The sequence below is a fragment of the Lagenorhynchus albirostris genome, chromosome 8 (assembly GCF_949774975.1).
Source record: "Lagenorhynchus albirostris chromosome 8, mLagAlb1.1, whole genome shotgun sequence".
Lineage (NCBI taxonomy): Eukaryota > Metazoa > Chordata > Mammalia > Artiodactyla > Delphinidae > Lagenorhynchus > Lagenorhynchus albirostris.
The window spans coordinates 1,247,350-1,264,333 of record NC_083102.1 but is presented as its reverse complement, the minus strand read 5'-3'; the positions used below and the strand labels follow the sequence as shown (position 1 = coordinate 1,264,333).

Sequence of the window (16,984 nt, the reverse complement as noted above, 5' to 3'; positions counted from 1 at the left end):
ACTGTGGTAACCTAAATGGGAGGGAAGTCCAAAAGGGAGGGGATATCTGTATGCGTACGGCTGAGTCATTCTGTTGTGCAGTGGAGGCTAACGCAACACTGCAAAGCAACCATACTCCAATAAAAATTAATTAAAAATTAAAAAAAAAAGACCCGGGATGAAAGTCAGAATTCCTGATAATTATCAGAAATTCCTGAAATCATGAATTAGTCTGTACTTGTTCTATAACACTTTATTTCCATGTCTCTGATATTGATTGGTTAAAACGAGTGACTAATTTTCCTATGATAGGGTCATGTTAAAAGTTTGGGGGCTTTTCTTTTCTGGGGTACGCGGGCCTCTCACTGTTGTGGCCTCTTCCATTGCGGAGCACAGGCTCCGGACACGCAGGCTCAGCGGCCACGGCTCACGGGCCCAGCCGCTCCGCGGCATGTGGGATCTTCCCGGACCGGGGCACGAACCCGCGTCCCCTAGCATCGGCAGGCGGACTCTCAACCACTGCGCCACCAGGGAAGCCTGGCTTTTCTGTTTTATTTTTATTCTTTTTGGCCGTGCCGCGTGGCTTGTGGGACCTTAGTTCCCCGACCAGGGATAATTCCAGGCCCTCAGCAGTGAAAGAGCCAGGGAATTCCCTTTCTGTTTTGAAAACATATAACAATAAATGCTATGATCTAGTTGATTTCTTTTATCATTCTTAAAATACTTGCACCATCTCTCAGACTCTCTGCATCGTTACGGATCTCTAAAAAGTTCCGTTTAATAAGGAATATTAGGTTTAGCCGCACTTACAAGTGTCCACAGCCCACAGCAGACCCTCGAACGTTCTCGGGGAGTGCTGGGATGATGTGACGCTTGAGCGGCCAGCGAGGTTAACACCCGACACTGACCGGGAACCAAAGGCCTCCCAAGTACGCTACTCCTCAACACCTCTGGCAGGATTTGAACAGTGCGCTGGGTGTGTGTGCTGACTGGTGTGGATTTTATACGCAGGAATGACTCACTGCCAGCAGCGCCGGCCCTCTCGCCTCTTACACCATGACAGCCGCTGGGAGCAACGCCGCCCCATCTCTCCCACACGCCAACCACAGCCCTGTTTCCCAGATGAGCCGCTCCACCGTCAGCACTTCCAGCTTCCGACTGGACAACAGGGGCTTCCCCAGCTGGCGGTGTCTTTGTGTTGATTAGTGAGTTCTAACTCTTGCAGAAGAATTATAGTCGTTTTTCCTGTCGTGCCGGTTTCTCGACTGCTTTCTCTTGGGATTCAGAAATACATGTGTATTTCCTGAGAACTGCCTGGAAGGAAGTTCTTCAATCAGGTTTAGCCACTCGCCGGCCAGGCTCAAGTTGCTGAACAGGTCGCCGGGGCCAGCACCGCGTGGGGGGGCAGCTGGGGCACAGCCGAGTGGCCACGGGGGCTGGGGGGCCCTTCACCTGGGTCTCTGCTGGCCCAGGGACCAACAGTTCTCCTGTCGGGTTAATCAAACAAGTGGGCACTGAGACATCTATTTGGCACAGGGAGAAAAGAGAGGTTCTATTTAGGTTTAACTTTTTAAAAAAATATTAAAAACGTAAGCTTTATTGATATTTCACAAATAGATCGACTTAAAAAAAAAACAAAATTGGCTACTCATTAGCACGTTAGCTCTTAACTGGGGACAACACTTTAGCTTGGGTTTTGAAGCTGTCAGCAAGGAACGCCCGTCTGCTCCGAGCCTGCTGGGGCTTCACGCAGCGTAGACTTTACAGACGCGCGTCATGGCGCGCACACCCCTCTTATCCATCGGGGTGTCAGACCCTGGAGGTTTGACCACTGGCCAGACCAGGAGCGGCAGAACACTGCCGCCAGACCCGGGACGAGCCACGCCCGTCGCCGAGGGGCTTTGAGAGCGCAGGGGCTGGGGGGATGCCGCCGGGTCCACCAGGGACCCTGCCCGGCCTGGTACTGAGGCCTCGGTGCCCTGCAGGCTGGTTTTGGCCAGGACTCGTGGGGTGTCCCTGGCTTTGGGGCCACCAACCGGTCCTGCTGAGGCAGCGGGCTCAGGCAGGGCCGACAAAGAGAAAATAAAGCGCTCACTAAAGACCCAGCTTCCCACAGAAGCTGTGAAAAGTGGATGTAATTTCCGAGACACACTCTCAGAGGCTCTGCTCTACAGGCTGCCCAGGGACAGGGACGTCCCGGGGCTGGTCCTTCCTCTGGGCGTCCCTGAGCTCCCCTGCCCCTCCTGCTGTCCTGGCAGCCGGTCCATCTGGAACCTTCGGGAGACCACACTGTCCTTGTTTTTGTTAAGGGCCTTCTTAGGAGAAAGTGCTTTTTGTTTGTTGAGACTTCTCCCCTGGACACGCCCGCGTTTTAGAACAAAAGGACAGCGCTTAACCCAGGTGACCAGACCTGGGACAGGCCAGAGGCTTCACCCTCCTGCAGGCTCACGGGGCACCAGGGCGGCACCAGCTGACCTTTGTGCCCAACAAGTCCTTCTGTGTCACCAAGGCTGGCGCTGTTCAAGCACCGTAAAAAGACGGCCGGTCGGAAGCAAAGGCAGCCAGTGTCCCCGTTCACAAAATGGGCAGAAACCCGAGACCCACGCGGGACTTGGCCCCTGACAGAAGGAGCCGGGAGGACTAAGCAGTAAACTGAAGTGAACTGGAGGTTTCTGTTAGGCAGTCACCTGGAGGGGACATTTGGGAGGCTGGCCCGCTGGGCGGTCAGGACTGGTCCCCCGCGCCGCCCCCCGGGCTCACTCAGACTCACAGAGACCATGACGTCCCGGGTCACAGGGCGGCCCTGGACGAAGTGGGGGGAAGCAGGCCTTGCTGCCGGCTCGTGCCGACCCCGGGGAGCGGCCCGGAGCAGGGCAGGAATCCTGAGAAGCCCTTCCGCCCTGCTTCTCCCCACCTGCAGGCCTCTCTCTGGGAACCTGGGGCCTCGGGGCCGGGCCCCTCCCAGCCCCGCTCTCTGGGAAAGAATGGTCCCTCGGCCCTGAATGGTGCCTCTGTCTCGCCAGATATCTCATTGGCACAAATGCCTAGCCAGCCGCAGCCTTGGGCCTAGCAAGGCAGCCTCACCAGAGGGTTTCCTCCAGGGGCGCCCGGGGGATGCTTCTCCCCCAGAGAAAGTGTGCGGGGGTGGCCGCCTGGGCCGGGGTGGGGAGGGCTCGGGGGCTGGAACCCTCCTGCCTGTGGGTGGCGGCAGAGCCGGGAGAAGCCTAAGAGAGGGACGGGAGTCAGGCAGGAGGTCGGGCAGGGGCCAGAGAGGCATGGGCGCATCGCCCGGCAGAACAGGGCCGCCTGAAAGGGCTTCTGTCCCCAGCGATCGCCCCATCTGTGGGCCCCATGCCCGCCACCCTCCCCATTAGTCCTGTCGAGCAAGGCCTCAAAGGCTGCCGGTGAAAATGGCAACGTGTTCCCAGAACCAAGGTGAGTGCCCAGGGCCCAGTCGGCTACCTGGGGTGCCTGTGGCCAGGAGGGTGTCGCCTGGGTGCCCCAGGGAAAGTTCGGGAGAAAGGCCAGGCCTCCTGGCCTCCGAGCCTCCCAGTGAGGGAGGGGCCCCTGCAGCACGTCCGCCCTGGGATGCAGATGCTGAGGGGAGCGGTGGGTGTAACTGCAAAGCCCTCAGAGCAGCTGAGCGACAGATAAGAGTCACTCGTTGTTTCATCATCCCTTGCAGTGAGCCTCACCCCTGTGTGGGGCCCAGGAATGGGAATTCTGAGTTGAATTCTGCAGTGTCTGGGAGGGGGGCCTCTGACCCAGCACCAGGTGGGCGTACAGGGGGTAAAGGAGAAGGGGAGCCAGCAGGCCCCCACCTTGGGTCGCGAGAGCCACGTGGGAAAGAGTCTGAACAATAATTCCCAAGTTATTCAGCCTCAGCAAGGGAGGAAATCCTGACACCTGCTGCAACGTAGATGAATGATAAGGACGAGAAGCTCACAGAGAGAAGCCAGATGCAGAAGGGAAAATATTGTTTGGCTCCACTTACATGCGGCCCTAGAGTCGTCAGAAAGCAGATGGTGGGGGCACAAGGGCTGGGGAGGAAGACGGACAGTCGTGTTTAATGGGGACAGAGTTTCGATTTGGGAAGATGAGAAAATTCTGGAAATTCTGGAGATGATGACGGTTGCACAACAATGTGAATATGCTTAATGCTCCTGAGCTGTGCACTTAAACCTGGTTACAGTGGTAAATTTGTAATGAGTATCTTACTGCAATTAGAAAAAGAAGAAAAGAAAAAATCCAAAAGTAAAGATAAAAAACATATCTGCAGGGGCTTCCCTGGTGGTGCAGTGGTTGAGAGTCCGCCTGCCGATGCAGGGGACACGGGTTCGTGCCCCGGTCCGGGAAGATCCCATATGCCCCGGAGCGGCTGGGCCCGTGAGCCATGGCCGCTGAGCCTGCGCGTCCGGAGCCTGTGCTCCGCAACGGGAGAGGCCACAACAGTGAGAGGCCCGCGTACCGCAAACAAACAAACAAACAAAACAACAACAACAAAAAACATATCTGCAGGCAAGGGCAGATGAGAAGAAACATGGGGGTCGGAAGTAGGGGGTCAGGAAATGGCACTCTGAGAGCCTGCTGTGAGCAGGTCTGGGCCCCGTGACAGCCTGCCTTCCAGGAGGGGCAGTGGTTCTCCCATGGCAGGTGCTGGCTGGGCTGCCTGAGGTCAGTGGCCCTGATAGATAAGGGAAAGGACAGTGATTGCCTTTGGGGTGGAGGACTCATTCGTGCTGTTTGAGTATTTACTTGGGGCTTATGTTAATGTCACAATTTAAAGCATTATTTTTAAATGTGACATTTAAAAATATTTAATATTAGTTATTAAATAATATTTATATTATTAACTAATATTAAAGGTTAAGATGCTGGGACTTCCCTGGTGGTCCATTGGTTGAAACTTCGCCTTTCAATTCCGGGGGCACAGGTTTGATCACTGGTCAGGGAGCTAAGATACCACATGCCATGCAGCCAAACAAAAGCAAAAATATAAAACAGAAGCAATATTGTAACAAATTCAATAGAGACTTTAAAAATGGTCCAGGGGCTGCCCTGGTGGCGCAGTGGTTAAGAATCCGCCTGCCAATGCAGGGGACACGGGTTCAATCCCTGGTCCAGGAAGATCCCACATGCTGAGGAACAACTAAGCCCGTGTGCCACGACTACTGAGCCTGTGTGCCACAACTACTGAAGCCCGAGTGCTCTAGGGCCCGTGAACCACAACTACTGAGACTGCCTGCTGCAACTACTGAAGCCCGCGTGCCTAGAGCCCATGCTCTACAGCAAGAGAAGCCACTGCAAGGAGAAGCCTGTGCACTGCAACAAAGAGTAGCCCCTACTCGCTGCAACTAGAGAAAGCCCATGTGCAGCAACGAAGACCCAACATAGCCTAAAAAAAAAAAAGGGTCCACATGAAAAAAAAAAAAAAGGGTCAAGATGCTCCATTGCTGCAGGTCAAACATCTTCTTTGTCCCCAAACCTTCAATGAAGGGCGATGTGATTCACTGTGAGCAAGCATGCGTGTGGAGTGAGTGTGTGTGTGTGTAGGAATGAGAGTGTGTACATGTGTGTGCAAGTGTGCATGTGTGTACCTGTGGTCCTGCAGCACCACTGGCCCAGGCCTGGCCTGGAGGAAAATCGTCCACGGGGCACGGGGGGGGTCTCACGCCTGTGAGAGGGGCTCGCTTCCCCTTGCCCGTGGCACTTGGGCCCAGAGCCCCGACCTTCCACGTCCGCACTGCAGAGAGATGGGCCTCGGCCAGGCCCACAGGGGGACTGGCAGGAAGGGCTGCAAGGCCTTGGGTCAAGGCAGCGGAGCACCGCCTGCAGCCCCGGCCCAGGTGAGTGCTGAGTAAGGCTGGCTGGGACCTGCGGGCTCAGCCCTGGGTGGGGGACGGCAGGGCGGGGCTGCCAGGCGGCTAACTCCAGGTCAAGCCCTAGAAAGCTCCGGGCCTGCGCTGGACTGTGGCCCAGGTCCCCGTGGGTGAGGGGGCAGCCTGTCCACGGGGTGTGGCTGGGCCTGCCATCAGCAGGTGAAACCCAAGGTGTGCAGTCTCCTGGAGGCCCACAGAGGCCCACAGGGTCTTATCAGGACCCTGCCCTGCACCTGCTTCAAGCTGTGTGCCCCCCCGGCCCAGGAGCCCTGACCCGGGCACAGTGGGCCCTGACCTCCACCTGAGCACAGGAACCTTCTGGAAATGTTCTGATCCATGGTGGAGCTGGGGCCCAGGTGAGCGCACTGTTACCTGGGCTCTGAGGGCAGGAAAGCCCTTCCCACAAGAGGGACGTTCGTCCCCACTGCCCCGGGGGCACCGTATATCCAGGGTCACAGAAATAACACGAGTCCCTTTCACGAGGGGTGTTTTGTCCTGCTCCAGGGGCCCTTCTGTTAGGACTCACCTCTCCAGGTCTGAAGACATTTAGGCCAAAAGGCAAAAATGTCCAAGTTGCAAAGACGAGTCATTGATCACAACGTGAGCATCCCATTCAGTCATCAGCCTAAAAATTGTCTCCCTGGTTTGTAGCCCAGTCGCTGCGTGGTGACAGCCTCTCGCCACCTCCCGGCCACACATTCAAGTGTTTGTTCATCATTTATCCATGCAATGGCCTCCTCTTGGGCACCTGCTGTGTGCTGCCCTGTACCGGCTGCACCACACGGGTCACGCAAAGCCCCTGACCTCACGCAAGGACAGCGCAGTGGGAAAGGCAGACCCCGCGCTCGTGGTTCCACCAACAGGCTTTTAATTAGAGCTCTGGAAGGTGCCACGAAGGAAACCGATGGTCTCAGCTTGTAAGGATGGACCTAACTGTACTGGACCGAACTTGAGTCTGCTCGCCTGACACAGCAAAGCCAGTCTTCTGACACCGGGTTGTGGTGAAGGGAAGCGCAGCGTTTATTGTAGGTGCCAAGCACAGAGCACAGGCAGCTCGCGCTCAAGAGACCCAAACTCCCCAGTGGCTTTCCGGGAAGGGGCTTTAGAGGCGACGCTTTTGGGGAGGGCTGCAGGCCGTGCACTTTCTTCTGATTGGTTGGTGGTGAGGTGACAGGGTGGCGGTTCAGGAATCTCAGTCATAAGCCTCTGGGGGCTATAGTGCTTGTGGTCAGCTGTGGCCAACACCACCCTTCACCTGTTTCTGCAGATCAGCTCAAGGACATGCCTCAGGTTGTTATGCGTATTCCTTGAGGAGGAGCGAGGACTGTGTTGTCACTGAATTATTACCATTACTTCCTTGCTTCACTGCTTCACCTGTGAATCTGCATTCCCTCACTTCTGTAACTAGTAACTGCTTGAATCTGCTCTTTGGAACTCAGGGAAGGCCTAGGAGACTGAAGCCTTTTTCTACAAGCAAGAAACGGGGCATCACGGAGGGGCTTTTGTACCCGGGAGAGCCTCACGGGATCCTGCTCAGTTTCAATCCCCCTTTTCTTTTTTAAATTTATTTATTTTTATTTTTTGGCTGCATTGGGTCTCTGTTGCTGCGCGTGGGCTTTTCTCTAGTTGTGGCGAGCAGGGGCTACTCTTCGTTGCGGTGCTCGGGCTTCTCATTGGGTGGCTTCTCTTGTTGCAGAGCACAGGCTCTAGGCACTCGGGCTTCAGTAGTTGTGGCATGTGGGCTTCAGTAGTTGTGGCTCGTGGGCTCTAGAGTGCAGGCTCAGTAGTTGTGGCGCACGGGCTTAGTTGCTCCGCGGCATGTGGGATCTTCCTGGACCAGGGCTCAAACCTGTGTCCCCTGCATTGGCAGGTGGATTCTTAACCACTGCGCCGCCAGGGAAGCCCCACTTTTCTTTTTTTGTTTGTTTGTTTTTTTGGCTGTGCCACGCAGCATGTGAGATCTTAGTTCCCTGACCAGGGATTGAACCCATGCCCCCACCTTAGAAGCAAGGAGTCTTAACCACTGGCCTGTCAGGAAAGCCCAATCCCCCTTTTCTTTGATATTCCTCAATCCTGAGGGGAACAGGGACAGGAATGAGGTTTTGGAGAGGATGATTATAAATTCAGCAGAGGAACTCGGTTTGACGGGGACCTGGCTTCATAGCCTGTAGAAGTGCTAATAATTTGGGCTGAACTGTGAGAAATGAGGACCTGGCCAGGCAGCTCGAGGAGGGCTCCAGGCAGAGGGAGCAGCCTCGCAGAGGAGGGAGCGAAGGCAGGAAGACGGAGCTCCGAGACCTCAGGAGAGCGCAGGTGGGGGCCAGCCGGCAGGGCAGAGTCCGGGGCATCCCGTCCCCAACTGGGGGGCCCCTCCCTCCCAGGGCCCTGCCTCTGTGCGGGGGGGGGGGGGGAGCTGCTCATGTGCGTCACACAGGGAGGCCCCTGACCTGCCCCAGCAAGCCATCCGTGGGGCCTGCAGAGTCCTCTCACTTACCTCATCTCTCTTGATCCCAAAAGGCTCCCTCTAGGCTGCCACGTCTCACGGTTGCACACAGAGCCCCTGTCACAGCCAGCAGGTCCCAAGTCCTTGGCGAAAACGTCTGTGGACTGAACGGAGGCAAGGTGGGCTCCGGTTTCACAGACAAGCGCGAGATGTGGGGAGTCAAGGGGGCATCAAGGGGGTTGAGGGGCGCGCGTCTCCAATGGGGCCGGCCCAGGGCCGTGACCTCACGGCCCCCCTCCTCTAGCCCCTTTCACCTGAGCCTCCTGACTTGGGTGCACAAGAGGGGCTGCAATTCCCTTTCGGTTCTCATTGATCAATGGCCATCAATGACCCAATCTGAGGGCATTATTTCCCCGTCTCCCCATTGGCAAGCTTGGAATTCCCCAGAGGTACCAGATGATGTTTCTGTGAGGCAAAAAAGCAAAGGCATCTTCCAGCAGCAGAAACCCCCAAGGCTCTGACTGGTGAGAATAGCTCTCCCACAGTAATAGTACCTGGGCCGGATGTCCTTCTCCCAGGTCAGGCACCCACTTAGGAGAGGAACTCCTTTCTTATGTAATGTGTGGGTTGTCCTAAAGTGTCAGGGTTTCCTGTTGACACCCTTGCGTCACCTCCTGACAAACAAAGGCCACGTGGGTCTGCCCTATGTCAAGTCTGGGGCCCCCGGCCCCATAGCAAAATGTTCAGTCATCCTGCTAAGGCATCGACAGGGTAACATATTGTTAAAGAGAAAACCAGGCCCCAGAGAGCGTCACTTGTGCTCAAGCCCAGGGCACCTGACCTAACAGCAGGCTCGACCTCCCCAGGAATGTAATCTTAATCCACCAATCTGGAATTTTCTTTAGCACCAATGAGGTCATCTGTCCCGGGGGCCTCTCCATCCCCCGAGGAAGAAGTGTGATAGAGCCTCCACCTTCCTCCAAAAGATGATGCCTGGCCTGAAACTAACCTGCTTTTCTTTCACTCACAGCTCCTTGCCCCACCCTCCTGCCTAAGAAAACCTTTCCTTTCGCATGCGCCCCCCTCGGAGGCCCTGCTGTTTATCGGTGGCGGTGCTGCCCATCTGTGAATCGCTTCACAAAGCCAGTTAGGAATCTTCAAATTTACTGGGCTGAATTTGGTTTTGTTAACAATATTTACCTTTGAAATTGAACACAACGGTCATGGCTCGTCCATATTCTGAGTATGGGAAGCACGTTTGACATCAAAACCTGACTGGGACCCCTCAAGCAGCAGCAATTATAATTTGGTTCTTTACTGTAGGAGAGAAGTTCAGGAGCACTTAGAATGAGTCTTATTTCACTAATCAGAGCCGCATACACGTTTCGTCTCGTACAATTCTAGGAGCCGTACTTTTCATCTACATCCGAGTTTGCTGTGTGCACGATGTCCCGGGGCTGCGGTCCCCCAGGAGGAGCCCCTGACCTGGGAGGTGCAGCTTCAGGAAGGAAAACCGGCCACCTTTACCAGATATCGGTTGTTGGGGGTTGAATTGTGTCCCCGCAGAAAGAGATGTTGAAGCCCCAGGACTTGTGAACGGGGCCTTATTTGGAAATAAGGTCTTTGCAGAAGCAGGAGAAACTCTGAGAACAGAGTAGAAATTTACCCTTTTGTAGGGAAATTTACATTTATAAGGGAAATCTCCATTTCTAACACATCTCCCCCTCTGTACCCGGAAAAGGAGGACGATTCTAAATCACAGAACTGCTTAACCTTGGAGAAGGCAGCAGACTGAAATCTGCATAACAACCTTACCCTTGTTTACTGTGCTTTTCCTTGTAACCTCCCTTAACTGGCTCCCCTTCCCCCTTCCCCCTCCCCCAACATCTTTGTCTTTATTTAAAGATGGTGTTTAAAATGATGGCTTGGATACCTCCTGGAGTTTACTAAATTTTCCTGGTGTCTCCCATGTATACCTGCGGTATACATGTTAATAAACTTGCATTTGTTTTTCTCCTGTATCTGTCTTTTATTATAGGGAGTCTTAGCTAAGAACTCAAAAGCAAAGAGGGAAAAAGATGTATATGTTCACACACACACACACACACACACACACGAATACGATTTTACAAAAATGGGATCACTATATCAATAATGCATCTTGGATACATTTGATGTGAATAAGTATAATTACATTATTACTTTTATGGCCTGCAGAGTATTCCTGATAAGGAGGAACTGATTACCTGCAAAGTTGTGATCAATAACCTTGCATGTACTTTTTTCTTTCATTCTCTGTTCTTGCATTTATTGCCTCAGGGCAAATTTTTACAAATGTTATTCTTTGATCACAGATAAATTTCGCAGTAGAGCAATAACTGCTAAACTGTCTCAGTTTAGCAATTATTCGGGACCTTCACCTTCGGTTCCTGGACTCACAGGTGGGCTTGGCAGGATGTGTGTGCGTGCACGCCTGTGTCTACAAATTTTCTATCACTTGCACGTTTTGCTGGGGAGAAGGCCATGCCTTTTGTCAGTTTCTCTGAGAGGCCATAACACAGAAGAGCTGTGATTTACTGAGTATCTCTATGTGCCAAGCACGGAGCCAAGCACATACAATTAACCTTCACATGAAGCCTTTATCCCCATTTTACACACGAGGAAACAAAGTCACAGAGCCTCCCTCCTCTTCCAGACATCCTGCAAAACACAGATTCGTCACCACCTGGCTTCCCTTGCCTGCCAGGTAACAGCCCAAGGCCTTTCCAACTGTCTTCCGAGGCCAACCAGCCTCCCCACGTCTCTCCAAAGGCCTTGCACTCCAGATCAGATCCTTGCGGTTCCATGTTGAAGCGACTTCCACTGGAGTAGCGTTTCCAGCAGCACCGCTATCTGGGCTAACGCTAACTTTGGAATAAGTCTTTAATCTTTGACGATCTTCTCTGTTGTCCGCAAAGAGCTCCTTAAATATGGAGCATTACCTAATTTTCAGGGTGTTTGTTCCCCCGGAACGCCGAGAGACGCCTTGTTGGTACTGGTTGGTTTCTCTCCTGACACAGTTAACTCACTGCACTGGCAGACGTTTTAATAAATAAATATTTATTTATTTTTTGGAGGAAGACCAAGCTATTTGTGGCTAGTCTACTATTTAGACTCCAAGTCTCTGTGCTGTCTGCATACCGAGGTTAGCTCCCAATTGCGTTAAGTAGCGACTCATTTAAATGTGAGCTGTCACACGACAGCACTGTCAACGCCGGGAGGGAAAGAAAACCCCGGGGACCGGCTGGCAGGTAGGGTTGCGTGCGGCGGAGCCAGGTGCTTAGGCGCTGCAGGAAATTCCAGCCCCGCCGAGGTCATCTCAGCTTCACCAGGAGTTGCTAACACCCAACACCGCTGTGCCTCCCCTGACCAGGGATTTCTATAACCTACCAAAGGAGGGAACGAAGAATTGACTCCGAATAAAAGTTTTCTTTTGCTAACTGGTCACGTGCTGGTCACCTGCTAAGAAGTAGGTGCGTAACACAGGGAGGGTTTACACAAGAAACGGCTCCTGAAAATACGGTCTCTGATCTCAAGTGGGAAGAACAAGATCCACGGCCCGCCCCCCGGCTCTCCAGGGTCCCAGGCGAAGGGCGGGTCAGCGGCCCACCCCTTGGGCCCCGGGGACACCCGCCAGCCGCGCAGACCCACCGACAGGACCCCACGCGCACCGCCGTTAAGCGCCGGGGCCTCGACTGCGCACGCGCGCTGCCCGCTGCGTCCCGGGCCACGCAGAACCTTCGGGAAGGCGGGGGCGGAGGGGGCGGCCGGGGCGGGGCGCATGCGCGGCGTCAGGGCCGGGCGGAAGTGTCGTAGCCGCGCCGCCGCCGCGTGACGCACTTCCTGTTTGTTGTTGGAGAAAGGAGAGAAAGGAAAGCGCGAGGGCCGTTGCAGCGCAGCCGCCACCGTCAGCCGCGCCGCAGTGTCGGAGCCGAGGAGCCCCGGTCGCCGCTCCGCCGCGCCTTACGCCGCCGGCTCCCGTGTCCTCGGTGAGGGCCGCCAGCGGCCGGGGGGGCGGGCCCGGCGGCCCACCTGACCCGGGCCCTGGCCGCGGCGGGCCGGGGGCCGGGCTTGGTGTGAGACCGGGGTTGGGGGCGCGGGGGCGCGGGGGGCAGGCCGGGGGCCGTGTGTGGGGCCGGGGTCCAGCTCGTTCCTCGCGGCCCCCTCCCCCGGTCCCCTCCCCCTGTCCTGGGGGGTCCTCTCCTCCCCGCGTCCTGGGGGCCGCGCGCCGGTTGTTGCGGGCGGGGGCGGCGCTGCCGCGTGGGAGGCTGGGTTTTCACTCGGTTTTAAGGCCCCACATAGACGGCCCTGAAGCCAGGAGGAGGTAAGTGTGCAGGAAGAGTAGAGGTTCGTGGGAGGCCGCGCTGCCTAGCGCGGAGACCGGGAAGCGGGCGGGGGACGCGAGGCCGCGTGTCGGGAACTCCCCGCTGGCTTCTCCGAAGTGTGTCGGAGATGGAAATGAAACGCCTGGCTTTCGGCCTACTTAAAAAGCCAGTTTGCTGGGTTTCGCTTCGGGGTGCACCGCAGTTTATATAGCTGAAGTTTCTGTCAACTTTTGCCCAAGTAAGGAAAGAACTGACGCAAGAAGTGGAAATTGGAAACTTGTGTTGTCTCGCGAAACGTTTTCAGAGCGTGTGGGTCGCTTGTCGGACGCGTACCTCTCCCGGCTACGCGGAAAGGCCACGGCGGTGGTGAAAAGATCTCACCACCACCCGGGGGGCTGCCTGGGAAGGGTGGACTGAGCGGCGCCCTTTGTATTCTCAGCGTTTTTAGTTCCGTTGTGGATTCGCAGTAAGACTTTATGGCTAGAATCTTGTAAGGCAGGTAATTGACTTAGTGGAGGAGTTCGGCCGAATGACCGAAAAAGGAAAGAGAAACAAACTCTTAGCATTTGAACTTGTGTGACGCTCGTTCAGGTTTTACTCTTTTTCTTATAGTTAGGCACATAGGAATGTTTTCACGATATCTGAAAGGCATTTTGTACTTCTTTCCTCCGCCCTCTCCCTAGACCACATCCTCCCCGGATTCCATCTGGGAAGTTTAATCCAGACTGTTCCTGATTCCAGAGACCTTAGCTCCTGTGAGTTTAGGAGTTGAGTATTTGTACGGGCTGTAGTGGAAATATGAGTGCCCTTTGTGCATACTATCCAGGGAGCTGTGGAATTTTGGGGGTTATGCAGAGTCATGAGTTTGGGGAGTGAATTGGCTCGGTCTAGGTGTGGATGACTTGACAGGAAGTGGGAGGAGAACAAAAGGGGATGAGAAGTTGGTTTTTGAGATTTACCTAAGCAGGCTTTGTGTGGTGCTGTGCAAGACTAGGAAGTTGGGAATTTAAGGGCTTTCAAAGACTTTGACATGTGTTCAGCATCCTCTTCAAAGTATCAATGTTTTACATTTTTCATGACCTCAAAGTGGTAGATTTGGAAAGTATTTCTGGCTGCAGGACAGAGACTCACCTGGAGGGCTGGGGTGGCATGCAATCGCTTTCCTCTTCAAGCAAACCCATTATTTTTTTAGGTGTTAAAACCCAGGGTAGAGCCATTTTCCCTTGTATCAGCTCTATTTTGGACAATTCCAAACAAATATAATTGTACTCCTCACCAGCAACGACAGTTTTCAGCCTAGCAAACTCAAATACCGAGTTTGGGATGGAATGGTCTGTGCATTTTTTAGTTTTAAAGTGGGCACGGTTATTTTCAGTCCGGCTTTTCAGCATCGCAGTGTGTCATCAGCATCCTGAGCGTGTCATCTTAGTGACGTTGGTGTTACCTCTTGCTTTCCACTGGGGTGCAGTCTGTATGACTGCGTGTTCAAGGTCAGCTGCTACCTTGGTTAGCGCTTAAAGGATGATTAGATGTCACTTCTGGTGTCTGTTGATAAGGATTGAATGAATGCAGTCAGCCTTTTGATATTTTAAAGAATTTTTAGAAAACTTTTTTTTTTTTTTGGCCTTTTCACTTCGTTGGAAATGATCTAGAATTTAGGATGGTGTTCTGTGTTAAAATCTTTTTTGCTTAGAATTTGTCCAGGACACCACCCAGTGGCGAGAGCAGGTTAACTGCAGGCTTATTAGTGAATTATGGGATCAGTGGCAAGATTTAAGAAGTGCTGTAGTTCCTCTTGGGTGAACAGAATTTGAGAGAACTTCAAACTTGAAAAAAGTGAGGTAAATGAAGAAAAGTGAAGTTGGTAAAGGTAAGAATAGTGTATAGAAAGACAGTTTTGAAGCCTCATTGGAGAAGATGGCTTCTGGATATGTCAGCTAGAAAAAAATTTGAGGCTTTTATTGTAGATTATAATGTGTTTTTCAAACTTTTATATTTTTAGGGAGACATACAAAAAACAGTTGATTCTTTTTGTTTCAGTATCCTACTTAAGAAAGAAGTAAATTTTGGAGAGTGTGCTTTAGAGTGTGAGCTCGCACCTGTCCATTCTTTGATCAGAGGATAAAACTTCTGTTTCTGAACTGAGTAAATCTTTTTAAAAAATACGTGATTTTTAAGGTGGGGGAAATTTCTGAAAAAAAACAATAAAAGTAGTAGAAGGGTTGCAATGTACATGAAAGTAGAAAAGGTTCTAATTTATATTCCTCACCTTATTTCAGAAGTTATGTTATTTAGGCGTAGTTTGGTTTTCTTTTAAAATTGTTGTCCTATATAAAATTTGTAAGGACTTAGGCCATTTTAAGTAAAAGGCACCAACCATTGCATATGGCCGTGAGGCAGCAGAACTACTGGCTGTATGTCCTAATACTCCAGGTATTTTAGGGTTCCTAAGCTCACTTGCAAGGATCAGTTGTCCCTGGGATGGTGATTTCCTCGTGCAGCATGTGATTCTATGCACTCTGAAATTTTCATTCTGCCTTTTACCAAGAAAGACATTTAGAGCTTGCCTTGTGCGTGTGATGGCGCACTGGGGCCTTCCTGTGAGGTCCTTTGGGCAGGCCTGGAATTTTAATTGTGTGTGTTTGTGACTGTGGCATTGTCCTGGACCCAGAGTACTCAGAAAATATTGGTTGAATTGGATCCTTTTTCCCGGTTTGTCTGTTCCCTGATTACTCTCTGTGGTTAATAATGGAATCCAGCGTTTAGGAAGGTTGGACAAAAATACAGATAGCATACAAATTCAGTTCACAAGTACCAGGACTGAGTACTTGGCATGTATTATTTTATTTTAATGAAATGAAGTTAGTCATGCCTCCACGTGCCTAATAGGTGATGATTGCCAGTTGAAAGAATGGTCTTGGATCCTGAGTTATAGAGGAAATAACTTCTCTTGTTTGTTTCTTTTTTTTTTAATTTATTTTTGGCTGTGTGGATCTTCGTTGCTGTGCGTGGGCTCTCTCTAGTTGTGGCGAGTGGGGGCTGCTCTTCGTTGCGGTGCGCGGGCTTCTCATTGCGGTGGCTTCTCTTGTTGCGGAGCATGGGCTCTAGGCACGTGGGGTCAGTAGTTGTGGTGCGCAGGCTCAGTAGTTGTGGTGCACGGGCTTAGTTGCTCCGAGGCATGTGGGATCTTCCCGGACCAGGGCTCGAACCCATGTCCCCTGTATCAGCAGGTGGGTTCTTAACCACTGCACCACCAGGGAAGTCCCCCCCTTGTTTGTTTCAGGAATGCTTTAAGGCATATTGAGTAAGAATGAACTATAAGTAGATGACTTAAGTTCATGTGATAAGGATTGGTAGTTCACCTCTGTTTGTCCCCCTACCTCTGTGTGTGCGGGGAATTCATCAGATAATGAAATGACATATAGGAAATATGGCCACATTTATCATTTATTTTTCTTTAAATTTGCCTTCCATTCCATTAAGCAAGTAGTATTGCAGAAAATTAGTTTCATGACACAACATGAATTCAACATTTAAATGAAGATGTTTACTTTGATTTGTCTTTTTCTAAGTTAGAAGTAATGAGTATTTTGATTTGCTGGTTTTTTAAGCTAAAGACAGGGAATGTCTTCAGTGGACAAATTGCATTATGTAAAACCGTGTGCAATATAAATAGCGATCTATGGGGTGGATAATAATGAAAAGCTTTCTGGAAGGAGGAAGGTTGTTTTTCCCCCTTCAGCTCCATTTTCAATATGGAGTCTCTTGGATTGGGAAGGAATGAAGGAGGATTTTTATTGCAAGCAGAGCAAGGTTTCTTAGATGTTAGGTGGAGAGATAATTTGAGAACAGACTCTTGGGTGGAAAGATGGTTATTTTTAAATTTTTTCAATCTTTTTAAAATACTCGGTTGCGCCAGGTCTTAGTTGCGGCTCGAGGGCTCCTTGGTTGCAGCAGCTGGGCTCCTTGGTTGTGGCGTGCGAACTCTTGGTTGCGGCATGCGTGTGGGATCTAGTTCCTTGACCGGGATCAAACCCGGGCCCCCTGCCTTGGGAGCGCGGAGTCTTCACTGCGCCACCAGGGAAGTCCCTATTTTTAAATCTTGTATTTGGCTGCGCTGTGTGGCATGCAGGAATCTTAGTTCCTCCACCAAGGATCGAGCCCATGCCCCCTGCAGCAGAAGCGTGGAGTCTTAACCACTGGACCACCAGGGAAGTCCCAAGATGGTCAGTTTAGCCCAGGTACACAGCTTATTTGTATGCATGGGCAGGGTTTGGGACAGAGTAGCCAAAGGTCTCAGGATTACAACAGTCATGTTG

The 16,984-nt window shown here is 52.4% G+C and overlaps 1 protein-coding gene across 1 annotated transcript in view; it reads left to right on the top strand.

Moving 5' to 3' along the window:
* The first annotated feature begins 12,188 nt into the window (after positions 1-12,188).
* DNAJB6 (DnaJ heat shock protein family (Hsp40) member B6) overlaps positions 12,189-16,984 on the top strand; it is a 54,407-nt gene continuing 49,611 nt past the window's right edge. The window contains exon 1 of the mRNA XM_060156262.1: positions 12,189-12,329. The gene's annotated coding sequence lies outside the window, so the exon portion shown is untranslated. The remainder of the gene's footprint in view (positions 12,330-16,984) is intronic.